The following is a 22,724-nucleotide window of genomic DNA, read 5'->3' on the forward strand; positions in this document are numbered from 1 at the left end:
AGACTGATCTTTTCACGGTCCCTTGGAGGAAGAATTAGCTGTTTAGCCTATATTTATGTCTTATATGTGGTTTTAATTTGATATACCACCTTTTATTCTTACATAACACTATTTCATCTCTCTCTCTCTTTTCCTTTTCTCTTATATTATCTCTGGCTTTAATTTCGGGCACTCCCAAATGCATTATTGCAAAGTTATCCTTTTCCTGAAGGTGAGCACTTATTTCACGTTTGTTCTTATGATTGGAAAACTAGGTGAAAAGTCCAGGGGATCTAGCACTGTGCAAGAACAGGAAGGGGTATCTATATTCAGATTAGGAAGAAAATAAATGGAAACATTTGGACTGCAAACAATAAATCAGGGACATTGGGCACTTTACCTGGGGCTTGGGAAATACTATTGACTTAAATTAGCAATCTTTCTCTTCATTAAGGTATACTGTTCCATTTGTTTTCTCTTCACATTGTTTTTGGTTACAGTATCTTAACTATCCAGCAGATGGCATCTGCTTCAAAACGCTCATAAATTCCATTTACATTTCAAGACAAACAGGATACTAATACACTGAAGTCTTAATCGACTTCTACATTTAATACCTAGAAAAGGCTGCTAGAAACATACTTAAGGATACACAATTAATTCCCTCTGGGGAGGTAAGAGTCATTGTTTTTTCTTGCCAAGCCCATGGCAGCATCATGGATACTAGGAAAACCTCAGTCATTTGAAAGGAAACATAATCAGAATTAAACCCAGAAGCTCTCTTTAAAAACCTATTACTTTAGTGACTTTCAGCACCAAACAAGAGCTGAGTATTAAAGGCAAATTCAGAAAAAAACAAAGCTAATCTCAAACCTCCTCTAAGGGAGGTTTTGCTCTTCTAGAAGGAAAAAAAAAAAAAAAAAAAAAAAAAAAGCGGTGGTGGTGGAGGGGAGCCAGCCCCTACAAGAAACAAGAAGTGAATGAATACACAAAGCTTTATGGATAGTTACCACACAGAGCCTTCTTTACTGTGTATGAAGAGATGGGTGTGATTGAATGACTTCTAACATTTAATGACACCTTTGCTCCAGTGCTTTGTAAAGCTCACACATGAATACACTGATCCATTTCCAGATGATCCTGGGGGCCCCATCCTTTTGTGTCAAGCACAAAGAAAAAGGAGAGAGAGGGAGAGACAGAGACAAAGAAACAGCCCATGTAACCAAGCTCCGAACATGATTTAAACAACCAACTTAGTAAACATCAATCTTAGGATGTGTTATGTGAAATGGAGTCATACTCCAAAAGAAATGTTGGCTACATTTAAAAGATCACTTGGTCTAAAGAAAATGCCAAGTTGAATTTCCAAGCAGTAAGTCATCTTTCTACAAGAAGCTGACAAGACAAAAGCAACCATGTGAAAGGTGAAAAGATGGTTCCTCTGAAAAAAAGTCGTAGTGTTATAACCCTGCTTTTTTTTTTTAAGGGTCTGGTTCTCTTTTTGCTCTATTACATATTTGTTAGGGATCAATGTGGCTGTGAAAAGAGCAAGGGATTAGAAATTGGGATACTCCTGTGACCTGCTGTGTTACTTTTGGGAAGAATGTCACCTCCCTGGACCTCAGTTTCCATCTATGTGACAGAAGAGGGTTTGGATCCAATGACCTTTGGGTTTCCTTTTGGCATTCATCTATTCTGATGCTTATCCCTGTAGCCACAGAGCAGCCTCTTAGCCCCCAAGTGTGAGTGTGAGTCATAAGGAAGGACAGTGGGAGCTTGGAGAGTGGTAGAGCCTGGAGCTAGTTTGCCAAAACTGAGCCATTGGAAAGGCATGCAGTAAGGAAGGATTTTAGAATCCTTTGAGTTTTCCTCCTTTTAGTTCCATGGTTATTTTCTGAGAAACAAAATAGCAGCTCAGGTTTGGAAGCTAAGTCTTAGAAATGAATCCAGTTCGTATTCACTCTTAGCTCAAAAATCAGGTACCCTTTGACCATTTGATTCTTTGCGTAGAGCATCACACACATTTGTGAATCTTTAAGTTTGGAATTTAAAAATGCCGGACACCTCCTCCTGCCTTAGCCACAGTTCATATACACAATGGATTCTTCAGAAATGCAGAGTTAGAACATTTGAAGCAGCTGAATACTGATTTACATGAAAGCTGAAAGTGTACAGTACCAATAAAATGTATCTTTGACATCTTGGCTTCCAGAGAAACACACTTCCTTTGTTCATTCACAAGTCGACTCTATTTCCACCTCAGATTTAATTATCTTCCCAGTTCTCATTTGCGTATGTGTAGGCTACCATTCACAGTGCGCCAAGCCCTACATGCGGGAGGCACAAATCTTTTCATTCAAAAAAAAAAAAAAAAAAAATGTGGACAAGCCATTTTGACTGCATAGTATGTGCTTTAGACAAAGCCAAAAAGATGCTAACTGTATTCCAGGAATACCAATGTCCTTGAAATAAAATTTGCTGTTTTCTGTATCGATCTGTGTCACTTAGCTGAGACTTTCAATTATGTGACCGATGCATAAAAGAACTCATTTGTTTTTCTATTAAATCCTAGGCTGTTGGAATTGGGAGGGACTTTATTACATGATATGATCCAATCTCCTCATTTTACAGATGAGGAAAATGAAGCCCAGAGATGAAAAAGGTTTGCCCAAATCACTGGGATGGATAGTAGCAGAAGTGAGACTTGGCTATGTTTGAACTTAGGCATCATAATCAGTTACACATCCGTGGTTATCATGCTCCCCAGCATCTACCCACCTCTCCATCCAAAACCAGATCGACTTTGAGTGGATCTAGACTTGGTAAACAAAATTAAATGTCCCTGCTCTTCAGGAAGCTCACAGTATAGTTGGATTTGCTCCTCAATAAACTTTTTTGGGGAAAAGCCAAGCTTTCTAGTTATTCTTTAACAAGTATTAAAAAATTTAACATTATTACAACAAATGTTCCACTTTCATTATTCTCCAAATACAGCAACACTTCATTTATTTGGCTTTGGCAGAGAATAAGGTGTTCTACATAAGTAAATTCTGCAGACCACTGAAATCAAAACTTTTCAACAGAAATCTTCCTTAGAGTGTATTTCCGATTCCCTGCCTTTGGAAACAAAGAATATTGAACATGACTTAATCATTTTTTTAAAAAAACATGACTCAGAGTGATCTTTTAGGAACATCCATTATCATACTGGACGGTGATACTGCCCTGTGTCTAATTTTCCAGCTCTCTCTTTTAATACCAGGCAGTTAACACTTTTCACTGCAAATTATCCTTACTTCTAGCAGCCCTTTCATAATCTCTTTTAATTAGCAGGGCCAGGAGTCATTTCTGAAAATTCATTAAAAATTATATCTTAAGGAGTTTCCTGGTGGGTAAGTGGGTTAAGGATCTGGCATTGCCATGGCTGTGGCTTGGCTCAGTGCTGTGACACAGGTTTGATCCCTGGCCAGAGAACGTCCCCATGCCTCAGGTGCAGCCAGAAAAATGATATCTTAAATCTGTGGCAGAGACAGTAAGGTTTTCAGTATCTGAGGTGGAGTCTGTGTGACTTCAATGGGTAGATTTGGGTCCCAAATTACAGTTTTTTCTTTTCTGATTACTTCCAGGCTTAGGATGATGTGGGGAGGACTGGGGAATGTTATTGCTCCTGGGCAAGCTGGCCAACATTGCAGTCAGCTCAGACTAGAATATTTCATCTTAGCCCCAGAGCAGAAAACAATGATGGGGCCATAGAAGTCCAAGCAGTTTCCAGCCAGGGTGAGATGGCCTCTTGGAGGCATTTGGTTGAAGTAGAACGTGACTCTCTATTTCTGTTGTAGGAGCCATTGGAACTCTGCTCACCTGCCTGCCAGAATATCTCCTATTCCACAGAGTCAAAGTCCAACAGTCCCATCTTGGATGGGACCCACTCCCCAAGCCCTTGTGAAGGCCTTTACATAACGGAGCTTTGGGTGTTTATCTCTACAACTCTGTGAAGTAGACGCCTCTGTCTCATTTCATGGGAGGAAGCTAAGGTAAAGAGAATTGGGGCAATTTCCCTAAAGAAAGTGAGCAAGTGGGGAACTGAGGCTCTTGACTTCCCTCTCTTTGTCACAGACATTCACTTGCCAAACATAGTGACTGCAAAACTATGACTGAAAGAGATGATGACATTTCTTAAATCACTTTAAACTTATGTCTGATAACAGCCCTGGTTTTAAGAGGAGGGCTGCACAGTTGTAAGAACTAATGTTTAAAAAAAATATATCAATCTGGATACTGCTTGTCCCTTTGCAGACTTTGATTCAGATTTTTCCAATCCCCTATTTCCACAGTCTCTGTGTAGGGGTTATAGTTAATTATCGGAAAAAGACAAGCAAAAAGAAGACCATATTATGTAACAAACACAGAAGTGGCTAAGACTACCCTCTCTCATGTATTCCCAAAACCTTTACTAGGAGGTGACCATGGGACAGTCTCCTAGTCACCAAGGACTCATAGATGGACGGAAAGTAGTCCTTGCCCTTGGCCTTCTGACAATCCCATGGGAAAGTCAGGATTATCAACAGGTTGAGTGCTAGAGTAGAAATACACTAAAAGGTGCTATGGGAGCCCAACACTGAACTCTGCTAAAGGAGCTGATCAATGAGCTGGGACCAGTGGGCTGAGCAAAGCCAGGAGGGAAGGGAAAGGGTACTTCTGGCAGAAGGAACAGCAGACGAGGAGGGAGGAAGGAAGGGGCTTTGTGTGGTGTAGCCACCATGGCTAAAGCCAGGAGCTGAAGTGGGGAAGTGAGGCAGGAGCTTTATGTGCTGAAGTTTAAGAGTTCTATAAAATGATTCCATTATAGTAATGCTCCTTTTAGTAAATGCAATGACTAAGTGAATGGAGGAGTTTTCCGGCATGGTTGTAAGTGGACAAAACTTGAAGCTGAAACTTCTGGAGGAAGCTAGAACAATTTATAGCCATGTTAGTGAACCAGTGACGCTGTGACATCCCTAAGAGAATTCAAACCACTTGGAACCTCTTCTTTGTTATCTTGTGTGTCTTCCTTCAGTTACAAATTTTTGTCTCTGTGTCTCTGTAAGTGGATCTGGACTTTTCAGACCATATATCTTGATTTTTTTTTTTTTTTTAGAAAATTTCAGTACTTCATTTATTACACAGCACAAAATCACCCAAATAACCACTCTATGACATTTCAATGGGAAATAGTAACACAGGTACAGGAGGTGGGGGTGGGGGGCTGGATCTAAATGAGAAAATGGGAATTTATATAAAAATTACATGGCATTGCACTTCTTTCATGGGTATAAATGTACTGCAATTCTTTCAAGCTAAGGCTCTCCTTTTAAAGACTGAAGTGCCAGGTTCAATACTACTACTCCCTGGGAGAAAATTAGGGCCCTTTGGAAATAAAATCACCTGTTTTACAATGATTGCTAAGGTTTAGTTTACTGATGGTAGTCTTATGGCTGGGTCTAAGTTATTCCTTTCAAAACTGTGACAAGGCAGTAGCTCAGAGAGTGGATATTCCAAATCTGTTTCCGGAATATCATTATCTGGTTTTCATGAGACCAGTGGAAAGTAACCTTCTTCAGTGTCATGGAGGGAGAGATGGAGAACACAAGAGGTAGAATGATTCCTGGGTCTCTTGAGAAGTTGGACTTGGAATCAGTAATCTTGATTCCTAAGTTATTCTGGATCTGAAATATATACATATGCATGGATGAACGAAATTCAATGAACAGACATCTGTGCCCTGTGTATCTGGCGATTTTGGAACAATCACTATTTCCTCAATAATTTCTCCTTGAGGAACTTGGTTGTCGAATCCCCAAGAAAATGCTCACATAAGGGATTCATTTAGAAACCGTCCAAATTTGTTTTAAGCAGATTGACAGCTATTCTTCTGATGACAAGAAGTTGTCTGCCTGGACTCTTCTAACCCTTTAGTGTTTTTTTGGATGAGAGATGGCCAACAGTTGGGTGAAGGACAAAAGTTCACACAACAGAGTGTGCATCTGAAGGGAGCCTGCGAGCTGGAGGCTGGAGACCCGTGTAATATGGATCCTTTTTCTGAACAATGTCATCAGAAGCGTAAACGATCAACGCGGAAAGCAAGTTTGAAAAGACGAATACAGTTCTCTGCTAAGGGCAGCAGTTGTTCAATTAGAGATTTAAAAAAGAAAGAAAGAAAGAAAACCCTGAAATGAAACTTGTTTCCTTGGAATAGCGGTGTCCACCGCCAGCCCATTCTTTTAGGTTTCATTTTTGTCAGAGTGTAGTTGAATCACAATGTTGTGTCAATTTCTGTTGTACAGCAATAGTGACCCAGTCATACATATGTATACAGCCTTTTTCTCCTACTGTCTTCCATCATGTTCCACCCTGACATCTAGATGTCAGGGCTGAATAAAGACAGAGGTCCTATGAGACAGGTGACTTTCTTTCCGAATGAGTAAGTCAGAATTTCAAAAGCACTATCTTCAGGTAAGTAATTTCCATCTCAAACAAAACTTCCCTTTCTTCCTTCTTTCTCTGTTTTTCCTTTGTCCCTCCTGCTCTTCCTTTTTGCCTCATTTCTTAAGATTTCGTTAGGAGGCAGTATCTCAAATTAATCCTACTTAATATAAATATAAATATATCCCATAGATAGATAGTCCGTAATAAAAGGAGACAACCTCATTTCCCTCTCATTTTTCTAGTACTTCTTTCACAATGAGCAAAAAAGCCTGTGCATGGCATGTTCCCTGGTGTACCTGTTACTTAGAGCAGGACAGCACATAGGGCACACTTTCTGACTGACTACCTGACTGCCCAGAATCACAATAACTCTAACAGAAAACAACAAATCCAAAGTGGGACCTGACCGGTTATTGAACCTCTGAGAAGAAAGGGCTCTTCAAAGCAGCATGAGACATGTTTACTGAAAACCTGCCATGTTCCAAGTAAGGTGAATCAGATGGTTAACGTGAAAGCTGTGTTTCATGCGACACTTCACTGAATAGAAGTCCCAAAACAAAATGAGAAGCCAGCACACTGCGAGAGAGAAGTTCCACTTTTGGCCTGATCTAAAGGAAAAAAAGTTGATTTAAAAGAACAAGTGGCTATCTTAGTAATCACATTAAAAATTCGATTGCTTTGATAGTCTTTCCCCGCATTTCATCAGTTAAGATAAAGTCAATGAAAGTTCAGGAGGGGTTGGAGCAGGGTACTTTTGGCCTTGGTTTGTGTTACCAGGAATGAGTCAAAAAGAACCAGAAAGTTGCTACAACTGTGATGTGGCATTTATAATAAATGGCTCCACCTCATAAGGCCCAGACACTCGGCGATTTAACTGGTAATGCCAGTGGGGTGATGTAGTATTTCCTGTACTGTTTTAACTTCTCAATAAGCATGGAGACACTGCAGCGGAGCACAGGTAAAAAGTTCACAGCTGGAGGAGGGGCAGAGGAAGTGCTCTGTAAAGCTCTAAGCTTACACAGGCATCCAGCTGGAAATAGCCTTGGAAGAAACGGAGGAGGGTAGAACACATGGTGATAATTTGAAATGCACGGAATGTGGGGTCTGGGGCTACAGGAAGGGTGGCAGAGTTTTCTCTCAAAGGGATTCTGAAATGCGGAGGGATGGGAAGATGGGAAAGGGGGTACCAGTGAACAGAAGCTGGGAGCACGTGAACAGTACGGCTACTAATGTTACTTCTTGGGGCATCTGGGAGGGTAAGCACCCCTCACCACCACCAGCTCACCTTCCCCAAAGGGTGCCCATTTTTAAGACGGGTCTCAAATGCTATAGCAACGAGATGGGTCACTCCCCATTTTAAAATCTCACCTAGAGCTTTCAGTGACTGTAAAGGTGGGGAGATCCCAGCGGGAGGAGGACATGGGTCCTCACATTCCTCCCAGCCCTCCTCCCCCCAAACCCCTCGATAAAATGCTTGATCCCCTCCCCACCCCCACCAAACTCTCATCTAGAATTTCGTACCTAAGATTTTTGTTCTTTCCTAGGCCTTCTTTACCTGTGTGCTTCTCTTAGGCACCCCCTTCAACCTCTCCTGCCATGACACCACACTGTCTCCAACATACGGACCAACTGTCGCCTTCTCTGTTACACTAAAGCCAATATGATTATGTTGGCAACTGTCCCTCCTCCCATCTCAATAAAAGCTTTTCAGTGGCTTCCCATTGACATCAGTATAAAACCCAACAAGCTGGTTAATGAGAAGCATACAAGGGCCTTCATAACTTGGCCCCAGTCGAGTCTACCCTCCTGTCCATCTCTCTGGAACTTCACTGGTCTTTCCTTCCTGGCTCTTTCCTGCTCTCTCATTTCCTGGCTTTGTGTGTGTTATTCCCCTGCCTGGGACAAGCTGTCCAGCCATCTCTACCTCTATCTGTCTGCTGCTGACTCTTCCCTCAAGGCTCCTAATCTTCTCCAAGGACCCCATTCCCACCCCTGGACAGAGTTATGCATCCCTGTACTTCCCTGTGCTTCTCCTTCCTTAAAGTTCAAGCTTCATTTTTATTGCTTGTTTAGTACCTGTTTTCCCTGCTAGACTATGAATTCTGGGAAGTCGGGGCCCCTCTCTATCTTTTCAGCCCTAGACCTTCAGTGCCTAGGGCGTAAAGCTTGGATGTATGGTTCTACTATGTGAGAACTCAATAAATTTTATTGTTTGAGTCCATGAATGAATGAATGAATAGCTACTGTAATAATAACCACCATGGGCTGAGCGCTTACTATGTGCCAGTGAGTATTCTACATACTTTATCCACATTACGCCACTTAACCATCACAGTGGTCCCATTATTACCTATAACGCATCCTATTACTCCTATTTATAGATGAGAAAACCAAGTCTTGGAGAGGTTATTAATGACTCGAGTTACCTAGCTTGAAAATGACAAAGCTGGGATCTGTGCCCAAGGCTGCCTCACTCTAAAACCTCTGGCTTTTTATAGGGCTACACTCTTTCTTAAAGAGTTACCCAGTAAATGCTCATCCAGAAAAACACACACGTACAGAAAAACCTGTGAATATATCAGGTTCTTCCCATGTGAGAATCTCCTTGTAATTTTATATTTGATTTGAATTCATGTGATTACAACTGTTCTAATTTCAACAAAGGTTTCTAAATTCCACACCCAAATCCAGTCCTGAATTTTCCTTTTGACTGTTAATACGTCTGCTGGACTAGAGTTCAACCCAAAGTTTCAGTTCAGTTCAAATGCTTCCTGTGTGCTTAGAAATGAGATGAGTTCATGTCTGTACAACAAGCCAAGGGTGGCCAGAACATCTTTTACCTAAGGGTTCCAAGGTTCTTGATTGGCCAGCTCTGGGACACCACTGTATGGCACCTTCTTATTCTACTTTCCTACAGACACATGATTCGGTATAGTACCAGGTTAGAACCTTATAGTACAAGGTTCCTAAGAATTGCAATATTTATTTTACAAATAATATGACTTATAAAATTAGGTCACAGAATATCAGCTCAATTTAAGAAAACACCCAACCAGCCAGGTGATTGAGTAATGGACCATCTGTGTTCCTGGAGGATGGATGGATGGAAGCAGAAGCTGGGTGACTATCCATCAAGTCCACTCTAGAAAATGATGTGCACTTTAGGTGGATAGTTAGATAAGAGAACTTCTAGAGTTCTTGCAAATTCCACGATAAGGAACGGCTGATGAAATGTTTATGTAAACTATCTTGATGGTTTGTCTGAATGCTGAAAAACAGTAGTAAAGTATATATATGTGTATATGTGTGTGTGTGTGTGTGTGTATACACAAGCTCTGGATTCAGACATCCCTAAGTTCAAGTTCTTTCTCTACCCTTCCCAGCTGTATACTTTGGACAAATCTCTGGGTCTCTCCAAGCCTCAGTTTTCTTTTCCTCAAATAATAAAATTCACTGGAATATTTGTAGATGGCAATATATTCAGACTGTGGGGTATCCTTACCAACTGCATGAGCCTATGCAAGTTAACTAATCACATACCTCATTGTGTAGTAAGATGCAGAGGATAATAATAGTATCTTCTCAAAAAAATTGTTGTGAGGATTCAATGAATTAACAATGTAAAGTGCTTGAACAGTGTCTGACACAGAATAAATCATCAGTTGATTTTCATTATTGCTATTATAAGCTTGGAAACAACTGATTTTTTTTTTCACTTTTCATCCAGGAGTTTCATATTTTATAAACACCATTGCTGTCTGTCTTTTTGCTTGAATGCTAAGTGTAGAATAAACGTTGAAAGTTTAGAAATGATTAGAATTCATGCCCTAAACCAGGAAGCCAACATCTCAACAAGGGACTATATTCCTAAAAGGAAAGAAGGAATGTTTTTGGGTAAAACTAGACAGGAAATAGCTGATTTCCAGAACCTAAAGCATCTGAACAAAAGTGATCTTTTTGTCATGATTTGGAAAATGTTCTGAATACATGTCTAACAGATTTAAAAATGCTTATACACAGTTGTGTTTTTTTTTTTAAATAAAAAGGTCCAAGAAGAGTAACTAAGAAAAGTACCCTGGTTTTATCAAATATTCCAAAGCTGAGATAAAGAAATAGAGTTCTTCTAATACATCCACTTTCACAATTGATATTAGCTCTTGTGACACAGCAGGGACAAGTGTGCATATTGTTGTTGTTGCTTTTAATCTCCTGTGTCATACTTGGTATGCAGCATTCTCTCTGTGGCTCTCTGTCACTCTCTTTTTTATTTTCTCTCTCTCCCTCTTCCTCTCTCACATGCACGCACACAAAAAGAAGACAAAGCAAAGAACTTTAGCTTAGCTGTTAGTTTTCTAAAGTCCTCTGGGATGACAACACAGAGATCCAGCAAGAAGAACCATGATTCATTCCATAAATCTCTCCAATATTCATAGAAGATGATTCAGGTCTTGTCTGGTTCTGAGAAACGGCCTTTTATTGTGAACTTTTACACTCCAGGCATTGCTGAACGTAAAATTATTTAATCCTTATCATATTCATGTATGATGGGCATTGCTCTCATTTTCCAGATGCTAAAGCACAGCAAGTTTAGGTACTTTGATGACATCGCGCAGCTAAGGACCGGCCAAGTCAGGATTTGAACCCAAGTCTGTCCGATGCTGTTAACCACTCTCTACACTGTCCTGTATTGGGAGACATGAAGAGCAGAGCTGGTGCTGTTGGGGTGTAGGAACTTCCCAGGCTTCTTCTTGCTTTTGTGCTTGGTCCAGACACAATATGGAAACTGGTCAAGTAGGCCTTTGACCTCCTCAGCCTCGTAGGCCTGCTGTGGTCTCCTTCCCTCCCCATCCTCTTCCAAGAAAAGATTGAAAACTTTCTCGAAGGAGTGTGTCTATAACTAGCAATCACTAGTTACCCCTGCCAGGAAGCTATGCAATTCAATTAGCATCAAGACCAATGGTTCTTCAGGAATGAACGCTATGGCGAGGAGGGCGGCTATCTTCCTTGGCCTATGTCCCAGTCTGACTCTTCCAAGCACTGCCTGGACCTTGCTGATGGGACACGAACGCTGCAGGACCCTTTCACTAACAGTGACAATGAGTGCGTAAACTGTGCAATCACGTGCTGAGTGACTTACCAGGGCTGGCACACGCTGCCATCATGAGGGTACAAGGATACACCCTGTCTTTGTCAAGGGATGGACAGTGGCTCCTGAAGGAGGAAAGAATCAAGGTCTTTATCCCAAAAAGATTCCCTGTCCACTGCTTTGCAGTCCCCGACCGAGTAGCCTCGACTCCACTGTGGCTCATGGAGAAGGAAAGGGAAGGAACAGAGACAGGAGGAGAGCACCATGCTGCAGGACTGCACGAGCCGTAGGACACCCAGTCCTGAGCCACTGTCTTTAGACACTTCCTATGTGCTCTTTCCCCATGAATATCTAATGATGTTTCCTTAGAGTGGACAGAAAGTGAGATCAGATTCCCCCAAATCATGGAACCAGACTTCTAGGCATGGATTATACCAGATAAGGAGGAGGATGAAAAGTCTTCTATGTGTTCAGTAGATACTGATTGAGCATTTACTACGTGCTAGACACTGTGTGAGGTACTGGGTGGACAACCATGAACGAAACTAAAAAAAGCCCCTGCTTTCACAGGGTTTAACCTCTAGAGAGGGCAGAGAGGCAGAAACAAAAACACAAGTCAGTTGAACAATGTATCCAAAGGTGATCAGAGCCATAGAGAAAAAGAAACCTGGTGGGAAGCCCAGAGGTCTTAGAAGGATGGATGCTAAGATGGGTGTGAACTTAGTGCATTCTGAGAAGGCAGGTGGGGCTGAGAGAGAGAAAGGAGAGGGAAAGGGAGAGCTGGGGAGGCGCATGCAGTCAGAGGGGGGTGTGAGTGTATGAGTGTGTGTGTGTGTGTGCACGTGCGCACAAGTGTGCGCTCCTACACACGTGATTTTTGTAGTCAGACCCTGTAAAGACCATGAGGACTTTGGCATTTCCCCCTAGTGAGATGGGAAACCAGTGGAGGACTCTGAGCAGGGGACAGACTTGACAGAACACACAACCAGACTTCCCGAGAGTTCCATGCAGCCCACCGCAAACATCTAAGTTGCCTTCCCAAACAGTCCCACAAGGCTTGCCCTTCAGAACTCTTTCCTCTGCTGGTAAGCTTCCCTTTACACACATTTTGCCCTGGCCATGGCATCTCTAGTCGCAGTGGCCACCTGTCCAGAAGAACCTGACACTATTTAAAAAACAACAACAACAACAACAACAAAAAACAGCTCTTCCAGACACGGAGTGCCTTTGAAATGCCTTATTCCACACTATGGGCATGCATTTCAAGAAATAACAAGAGGCCATTTTTATCAAAGCAAATGTGTTTCTTGCATCCAGCAGTGGGGCCCTAGAACAGTAATGTTTCTATTCTAGAAAGCAATTTTATTACGTCAGCAACAACCCTCTAAAACCCCCAAGTTGTCACATGATCACCTTACTTTGTGTGGGATACATAAAAATCCAACCCATGAAACACTTCTGGAAATTATATCCCTTTTGGATTTTGTTTTTAAATCATCTTTTAAAATCTGTCATCGGTAAGAGGGATTTAGAATCTCAAAGTTGCCTCAAAGATGTGTTATGAGAATCAAAGGAAGAAGAGGAAATGATTGTTTGCTGGGGTCAACTGAATGCTTTGAATGTGATATTTTATATTCAGGTGAATGCTGGAACAGAGACAGGAAAATGCACATCCAGGACTACCTGTCTTGTTTTAGTTTTCATTTCAAACCCATATTACTTATACATTCCCGAAGAACAACTTCAAATGCCATATTTTGCAAGTTTGTGGTTTTTCAAGTTGCTGATTTAAAGTCGTGCTGACCTCTGTACAGAATTTTAACATTTTTTCCTGCTTTGTTGGCCTGAGGGAGATGACGGAATCAAATATGCTTATAAATAGGGCCAAAGAAACTGAAAATTCTCTCCTAGGAAAGATGCAGTTTTAGGAAGAAAATATCTGCCAAAGTCAGGTTTTTTGTTTTGTTTAAAAAAATTTTTTTTTTTCTTTTTAGGGCCGCAGCTGCGGCATGTGGAAGTTCCCAGACTAGGGGTCGAACTGAAGCTGCAGCTGCTGGCCTATACCATAGCCCCAGCAACATGGGATCCGAGCTGCATCTATGACCTACAGTATACCTCATGGTAACACTGGATCCTTAACCCATTGAGAGAGGCCAGGGATCGAACCTGCATCCTTATGGACACTACCCGCTGAGCCACCATGGGAACTCCTAAAGTCAGTTTTTAAAAAAACTTCTCACCCACCGACATTTCTGACTCACCAAGTCTTCTTCTTAATGTAGTCACATGTCAACAAAAGTGTTACTTCCTAATGATTGGAGCATCCTGAGGCATCATCATAATGCATATAGCATTTCACTTAGGAAATTTTTGATTTTCAATGACATTAGTTGTTTTCATAAGAATTTCCACACAGTCATTGGGAAAATGATAATTTTCCTTCAATGACTCTACTACAATCATTGACCTCATTTGATTCCCTTCACTATTACATAAGAAAGCCTGACTTTTCAAAGATGGAGCTAAAGCAAGTCTGTGAAGGTCCCCTTTCCTGGGACTTCCCCTAGAATAGTAGTTCTCAACTCTGATGCATAGTAGAATTTCCCGGGGGAGCTTTAAATAGAAAGAGAGGAAGAAAGAGAGAGAGAAGAGGGAGATACCCAGGCTTGAACTGAAGAAATTCTAACTTCTTAATTGGTCCAAGGTGGGCATGGGCATTTTAAAGAATGTACACTTCAGGTTGAGAATTATAGATCCAAAAGACGATTCTCCCTCTTTCTGTCCCCTTCTCTTTCTCTTTCCTTCCTTCCTTCCTTCCTTCCTTCCTTCCCTCCTTTCTTTCTTTCTTTCTTTCTTTCTTTCTTTCTTTCTTTCTTTCTTTCTTTCTTTCTTTCTTTCTTCCTTCCTTCCTTCCTTCCTTCCTTCCTTCCTTCCTTCCTTTCTCTCTCTCTCTCTCTCTCTCTCTTTCTTTCTTTCTTTCTTTCTTTCTTTCTTTCTTTCTTTCTTTCTTTCTTTCTTTCTTTCCTCTTCCTCCTCTCTCTCTCCCACTTCCTCTCTCTCTGTTTCTTTGTATCTCTGTCTTCTTTTTGTTAACCTAAAGTGACTACCTATTTGAAATATTTCTATTTTTCATTGGAACAAGCAAAGGAAATTCCAGATAAACACTACTGTGACTTTAGAAGACATAAGTACACTATAAATGAGGGAGAAATTGTTTAGATCAGTGGTTCCTGGTTAATTCAAATTTTCAAATTCATTTTGCAACCACAGGAAACGACACAGCTATATGTTCAGTGTAGACAACAGATAAATCTCATTTCAGCCTCAGGGACCCAGACTACAGTAGTCCTTGACTTTTCTTTATTGTTCACCTCTGTCTTCAATGATTAATTTGTTGTTACCTCAGCATCTCTTAAGTAGCTGAGACCTGAATACACCTGCCAGGAGGAAATAGGTGCATCCTCTCTCCAGGCATTTACATGAAGGTTAAGGAGCCTCCTAGGTAGAAAAGGTACATAGAGGGGTGAACTGTATCCCTAATTTATGTTCATTATTCAGGTATATTTGCAGAATGGTAAGTATATGATGGAAACCAAGTTTTTGTTTTTGTTTTTTTTTTGTCTTTTTGCCATTTCTTGGGCCGCTCCTGCAGCATATGAAGGTTCCCAGGCTAGGGGTCGAATCGGAGCTGTAGGGGCCAGCCTACACCACAGCTCACAGCAATGCTGGATCTTTAACCCACTGAGCAAGGCCAGGGATCGAACCCGCAACCTCATGGTTTCTAGTAGGATCCATTAACCACTGTGCCACGAGGGGAACTCCAATGGAAACGAAGTTTTCGAGAGGGACTGTAACCTCCTGAGGGGGAAAAAACTCTATGAAGAAATTTAGAGTCTGGCATAAACAGCGATTCAGCAATAGGACCAGAGAGAGGAGTGCTTTAGCCAGTAAGACAAATGGTACCTGGAAGTGTCCTGAGCCAGCTCTCCTGGCTGGGTGAGACCTGGGAAAGGAAAGAGGCATGTAGGAAGAGAAGGAGATGTTGCAATAACCTTAGAATCACTTCGGGACTCACAGTCGAGGGGTGGACACCATTGGGGTCTGAAGTGTGGCAGCAGCTGGTATTGAAGAGTTACTCCTACTTACTCAAGAGAGCATCTAAAAGACTTATTTTAGACTCCCAAATCCCTGAGGTGTAGATGAGAACCAGAAGTAACTTTGTACAAGATTAGAATTTTCAGGTGAGAAGGTAGGGGGAGGGGAAGGTGGTCGTCTGTGGGCTGCCATTTCTGATCGCATGGGACTTTGTGTGTACCAATGGGCATAAAGACATGGGTATTTGGGTGTGCTGGCTATTACCCCATCATTTTAATTCTCCAGTCACCAAGCCCCATCTCTTCCATCTGTATTTCCCCAAAGACCCCGTTTTCTTTCTCCACCCAAGTCCATCCTGCATGTGCCTAATACAGAGAGATAGATTGAAGGAGGTCAACATGACATTTCACCACTGGCCATTTTGAAGATTGGTTGTCTTCCTGCACAGTTGATCAGACCAGTCACAGCCATAGAAAAATTACCCTGCAAGGCAGCTTTCTCTAATTGCATCAGCAGACCCTTAGGGAGGAGTCCTCCCTTCATTTATCTTGGCAGTTGGACCAAATACACCACAGATCCTTAAAATGTATATTGTATTGAAAAAATAAAGGAAAGCAAGTTTGGTATAATACATGATCGGGGGTGGGTGGGGAGTGGGACGACACTGAAATATACTTAATTAATTTAATCTTGGCTTTTTGTAAAAACTGAAAATTCCAAGTCAATTCCAATTCCAATTCTGGTGAGGAATTTCTTTGATTCCTCACTGATATTCACAATTTCCACTTTGCAGTGATTTGGTCTGGCCTATTTGCTGAATAAAGATTTTATAAGTCAGGCCACATTTCTATAGAGTGCAAACCTAGCATCAGTGTGTATTTTGAGAGCATATAGGTCGAGGGCCCTTTGCATGCTTCTTACATAGAATCATCTGTATCCTTGCTAACACCCCAATTCTAGAGATGCGTGGGAGATGTACTTGATCTTGGGGGTCCAGTATTGATCTAAAAATCAGATCATAGTTCTAATCAGGGATCTGAAGAGTGAATGAATCTGGAGAAGCTACTGAATATCTCTTGCAAACGTGAAAAGGGAGTAATGACTATTAGAGACATCTCTAAGATTCATACCACCTCAGAAATACTGAACCTAAATTTGGGCATTTATAGAGTTGAAATAAATTAAACTATTTTTGCCTCCTCAGCCAGGGTGATATTCAGCAAGGAAGAAAAGGAAGGGGGTTGAATCTCCTCAACTCCAAAGAATTTCTCCCAAGGAAAGGGCCATTTTCTAAAAACTGACCTCCTCCTAAGAACTGATTTACTACGAAATGAACGGAAGCGGGGATCCCATCTCACGCCGGAGTGACTGTGCCTTTAAAGCAATGAGAGCAGAAGCTGGCCTCTTGCCCCGAACTGCCAAAGGAAACAAGAAGGCAAATCCAAACCTTCCAATGTGATAAACTCCATTTGTCACCTTCTCACATGTGCTCCAAGACTAAACTTGTCTCTTGGTGGCTCCATTTCAGTTAAGTACTTTTAGACCTCAGTCCAAACCCCTTCTCTTAGAATTTGGCTCAAAATATTGATAACCATAAATTTCCATATTTATATTTCCAATCTGTGAGGCCTTAAAAAGAACTATAATGGAAACCAAGTACAAGCTTAGGGAACAGACTGTGTATTTAATTTATACAATGAAACTCAGGCTGCAGCATTAATACTGTAACAATGCTGAATAATTTAACCGAATTGTATTACACTCTTTGTGCTGGAAATCCCTTCCTTTACTTTTGTGTTTTGGGCAAAATCATCAACTTAGCCTTGCAAAAAAGGCTTTTGTTTGGCTTTTATACTCTCCTGTCACTTTGACATCTCCTCCATTTCTTTTTATTTGATTTCCTTGTCGCTAGATTCACTTCTAATTAAAGGAGTCATTGCAGCTGCAAACAATGACAATTTAATGGCATGAAGCAGATAGACAGTTTGGGGTGGAAGCAGGACACTGTGGTTGGCAGTGCCTTCCACCTTCTAGTTGACTGGGCTCTGGAAAACATGAACACCTCTGCTCCAGCAAAGTAGGTGATGCATCTCAGCTTGGCTTTTCACTTATTTACTCAACTCTTAAATTCCAGGATTGGGCTTAACATGTAGAATTAGAAGGAGCCACACAGATCATCTAGTCCAAGGATGTTCTAGAGACCTGCACCCATTTTCAAAGAAGTTTTGGGACCAAAAAAATTAAGGCTCCTGCTGTGAATCTCTCAAACAGCTAAATTTAAAGGATTGCCACTTACTTGGGGGTGATAGCTTTTTCAATTTTTTTAATGCTAAAATGCATTTTCTGTCATGAGGTGATGGTTCTCATAAGTGGTAGTTGTTTAATGTCTTTACACAAAGGAAGTATGGCAAATCTAGGTCAGCATCCCTATTACAAATGTGATCTTGAAAGTCTGGGGACCACACATCGGGTCAGATTACCTATTTCACTGTGATTCAGGGAAAACAAGACAGAGTGGTTACCCAGAGGCCACCTGGCTAATCAATGGCCTCCAAGCCATGTCGCCTTGGACAAGCTCATATTTTCAAAGCATAGCAGCCTATGAAGAAAAGCACCTGCTGTACCCACCACATTCAAAGAGCTACCCAGAAATGACTATAATATTGGGTTCTGTTTACAAAGATCTCATTTGCACTTTTTCTTGGTGGCATAAAAGTTATGGCCGATAACGTAATTTCTCTGAAATAACCCCAAGAGTTCCCTGGTGGCCTAGAGGTTAAGGCTTGTCACGGCTGTGGCGCAGGTTTGATCCCTAGCCTGGAACTTCTGCATGCCGCAGACGCAACCAACCAACCAACCAACCAAACAAACAAAAAAACCCAAAACATAAAAACCCACCACAAAACTAGCCAAGGCAAATGCCCCCAAAAGATTCACTTCTTCAACAGACTGTATTCTTGCAGAGATCAATGTGAAGGAAAGATTCAGGGTCAGGCCCCTTTTTGTGTAGATTACGATGGTGGTGTCAAGGCCACCCCAAGTCATTCAGGTTTGCAACTACCCCTGGGCTCCATCTTCCTGTCTGTCTCAAGCACGGAGATACTGGATGCTGTGAGAAGAATGCAAAGAGTACTGACAAGCACCCTAATAGAAAAAAGATTTCAAGTCATTTTTGACACTGGGATAAAAGTTAGATTTCCGTGTCTGAGATTTTAAGTTGTCTTCGTAAATGGCTCTCTCTAATTGAATCAGCAAACCCTTAGGGAAGCGCCTTCACTTCCTTTCTGTGGTCGGTTATGCCAAGTGTACCCAGAGTGCGCAATAAACAATGCTGTATGGATACAGGAGGCCAAGGAGTGGGTGTAACATATTTTGCTTTTGATTGTTCCTCTGGAAAAAAAAAATGAATTAAATGACAGAGTGACAAAAGGCGTAGGCAACAAAGAAATGTAAGCAGAAACTCGAGCACGGACTCTTTCACTCTTTAAAGCTTGACTACAAAGCCAATTGTGTCTTTGCTTTCAGTTCTGAAGTTTAGAAATTCAATGTTAGACACCATAGAGCCGATAAAGAGATTTTCCCAAGTATAGATGGATAATATGTCGTATTTTCTTCTTGAGACAACCTCCCCCAAATGAAATCCATGCCCTATTATTATTGATCATGTGCTCTCCTGGCTGCAAACTTGAAATGTAAGGAAATAGGATTCTAGCCACTATTTCTGGTTAGCGAAGTTAATAAATCAGAGAAGAAGCTAATAATACAGCTGTCTGTTTTATCACTAGGGTGCTCACAAGTTCAACCTCTCCTTTGTTTTCTTTCAGAGAGGCTGCACTTACAGGTATGACAACATTTGGTAAATTGTCTGATGTCTCCCCCAGAAGTGAAGGTTTCTGCCTTCACTTTTGTATCACAGGCCCTCGGATACTCCAACAATCACGGAGCACATGTTTAAGTGCCTACAGAGTGCTGGGGGGGGAGCGGGTGCTGGCTGCAGGGGAATTAAAGGGGACGGTTCTTTAGTGAACAAGACAGATAATTCTGGAAGGCATGACAGAAAGGGAGAGACAAACTAGCTAGGGGAAGTTGGGTGGAGGTGGACCTGTCTGACCAGCTTCCTAAAGGAAGTGACATTGAAGGGGAAACCTGACTGATGAGTAGGAATTGCCCCAAGTTCTCTTTTTCTTTGTCTTTTCAGGTTACCGGAAAAGCTGCTGGGGTTTGTGGCTAAGGGACCGTTTCATGTGTCATCTGCGACAATGGCTGTGTGAAAAATGTTTCTACTCTTACTAAGCGGTATTCAGAGAGTACCTTTCATGGTGATCCTGTAATAATACATAGGAGGTATCTGCCCTTGCTGTGCAATTTTCTCACGCTTCCCTAAAGCTGTATACTGAAGTGAACCTTGGTGGGTCCTGCTTTGGATGTGCCGTATCTCCACTTTTAGAATCAACTTGTTAATAAATTCTCCTCTTTCCTACCTCAGGGCAATGCATAGGTGAAAAAAAAAAATCTTTTTTTTTTTTTTCTTGTCTTTTTAGGGCCACACCTGCAGCACATGGAGGTTCCCAGGCTAGAGGTCGAATCGGAGCTGTAGCTGCCAGCCTACGCCACAGCCACAGCAACACAGATCTGAGCCACATCTGCGACCTACACCACAGCCACAGCAATGCCAGATCCTTAACCCACTGAGCGAGGCCAGGGATCGAACCCATGTTCTCATGGATGGTAGTCGGGTTTGTTCACCACTGAGCCACGAAGGGAACTCCGAAAAAAATTCTTAGTATTAAAAGAATGACAACTGAAAGGTATTCTGACCCTATTGTTGTGAGATGTGATTCTCACAGTCATTTGAAATACCATCCAGGCTGAGTCTCAGAGACACTCAAGGGTGAAAGACAAGCCTGTGAAACCTGGAGGCATGAATGGCGTGCATCTTGTAATGTCTGATTGAGCAGAAAGACCGGCTTTGGAGAGAGAAACCAGCTTCCCTCTTATTCTCAGTACTGTTTTCTTTTCTGTGAATTTTTTTCAATTTTTGCTTTTTAGGGCTGCATCTGCAGCATATGAAGTTCCTGGGCCAGGGGTTGAATTGAGCTGCAGCTGCCGGCCTACACCACAGCCACAGCAACATCAGATCTGAGCCACGTCTGAGAACTATTCCACAGCTTGAGGCAACAATACCAGATCCTTAACCCACTGAGCAAGGCCAGGGATCAAACCCACATCCTCAAGGACACTGAGCCAGGTTCTTAACCCATTGAGCCACAACGGAAACTCCATCTTCTGTGAAATTTTAAATTCCATGTGCAGTCAAATGCAAGCAGTGATGGAGGGCTGCCCCCCCCCAACACACACGAATACAGCCCATTAGAGCCGCCTGCTTAGCTTCTCACAGTGACTTCCTCCGTTTGGGGTGGGCCGTGGTCCCAGAGGGAAGCCTCGGCATCTGAGTTTGGCAGGGAATCCCATTCCCATGGAAGTCGGGGCTGCCCTCAATCTCCCAAGGAACAACTTGGTGAGGTTCTCACCCGTTTGCCTCTGGCTCCCTGGGGAACGCATGCCCCCGCAGTGGGCCGAGGAGGGCTCTCCCATTTTCTCCACCTCACTCGGCCCCCAGGTGACTCTGTGCCTCTAGGTATGAGGAAAGTGTGAGCTGTGCAGATCTGGATCTTCAGCAGCCCTCGGGCTGCTCTAGAAACGTGAATGCTGGCAGCGCTTTGCATTTCAAAACCGGCCAAGCGGAGCCTGACCTTTGAGCCTTGGGGTCCATGCTGAATTCACATCCATTTAGATTTGACCTCATTTGAAGTGTTCAGAGAAAAGTGAAAGAATTTTACAACAGAGCCCCCACCCTCATCCCCCTCAAGATTCAGTGAAACATGAGGAGGAAAAGCAAACGGAGAACTTTGTGAGAATGGTTGGCTTGGTCTGGATTTGCAAACAGAAATAGGCAATTTGTCAGAGTTCAAATTGCCTTATAAAGTATCTTTATACAGCGGAAGAGATGGTCAGAAATGCATTTTTTGGCCCAAATTTCCTTTCATTTCTCCCTTGGGGTCTCTCTTTCCTACTTTCTACCCCATCTTTCTGACCCTCTGGCTTCCTCTCTGGTTTTGACTATGTAGGCAATTTCAACTTCATCACACAAGTTCAGTCAAAATTTTATTTTAGGAATCGTTATGGTTGTAAGAGAACTGCTTTTTCAGAAGCAAAGAGTTTGGTGGATTTTATTCATGGTGTACAAAACACAGGCTCATCTACTGTGCCCTGCCTCCCAGAGGTGGTGTGGAGCCCAGAGCACAGCCTAGTGGGCCTGGTGTCTCCTTCACTGCCCGCAGCTCTCCTTAGGGACTATGGACATAGAACTGATGGCTTAAAACTGGTTTATCTGTGACAAAATCCAGTCCACAAAACCTGTGTGGATGAGCACTCTTAGGCAGTTAGGTAGTACCCCTGCTATTAGTGTCTACAAGGACCCCTAGACATGAAGAGCTGTGCCCCTTCCCTGCAGATGCTCTGGCTCATCTCACTTTCTCTCCTCCCTGGATCTGTAGGCCTTCCCTTGCTGGGAAAATGCCCCTTGTCTCCCTGTTCAAAACCTAAAGCCCGGCTGAGGGAGCCCCTCCTTCCTGGAGGTTTCCACAGCAAAGTGCTCTGCACACACCCGAGGCGCCCACGTCTCTCTTGTCCTGCAGTTCTCTGCTTCGAATAGACTGTCTTCCTGAGTCCACCAACGCACACTGAACCAATGCTGTTTGTCTTAAGGTAATGCTGCAGAAATCATGGTTAGGACCCTAAGAGCTCAACGTCCAGATGAGTCACACAGATGTTATACAGGCTAGCCTGCGGACTTCATAAACTCGCTTTAAATTGCTCCTATGGAAAAAATGCACCAGGAGTGCCAAACAACCACATTAAAAATGAACTTTTGGAACCCAACCATCCAAAGTGGAGACTGTTCTGAGAACAGTTACCTGCTTCTGATTTCTGATGGAATGAAAGGGTTCGTTTTTTCTGCCTCTGAGAACAGTGATGCTGGAACAGCAACCAAGACGCTGCCAGCTAGGAGTATGCTTGGAGTATGGAGGATCCCCCC

General features: G+C 42.4%; 1 protein-coding gene and 1 long non-coding RNA gene across 23 annotated transcripts in view; one reads left to right on the top strand and one right to left on the bottom strand.

The window, feature by feature from the left end:
• LOC146399814 (uncharacterized) overlaps positions 1-20,432 on the top strand; it is a 48,826-nt gene extending 28,394 nt beyond the window's left edge. For 2 of the 15 annotated variants that reach the window (XR_014815079.1, XR_014815071.1), the window contains 4 exons: positions 2,552-2,641; positions 3,819-4,013; positions 16,830-19,466; positions 19,824-19,978. This is a non-coding gene — a long non-coding RNA (uncharacterized LOC146399814). Of the gene's footprint in view, positions 1-2,551; positions 2,642-3,818; positions 4,014-5,874; positions 10,515-11,012; positions 19,467-19,823 lie in introns of those variants that run through there. The other 13 variants (XR_014815067.1, XR_014815081.1, XR_014815087.1 and 10 more) reach the window with 11 other exon arrangements.
• MAML2 (mastermind like transcriptional coactivator 2) overlaps positions 1-22,724 on the bottom strand; it is a 374,722-nt gene that overhangs the window by 82,822 nt on the left and 269,176 nt on the right. The gene's annotated exons all lie outside the window — the stretch shown is intronic.

This window comes from Sus scrofa, chromosome 9 (assembly GCF_054392235.1).
Source record: "Sus scrofa isolate SSC_HxYL_T2T_F1_AM1 chromosome 9, Sscrofa_HxYL_maternal_Yorkshire_Landrace_v2.0, whole genome shotgun sequence".
NCBI classification, from domain to species: Eukaryota; Metazoa; Chordata; class Mammalia; order Artiodactyla; family Suidae; genus Sus; species Sus scrofa.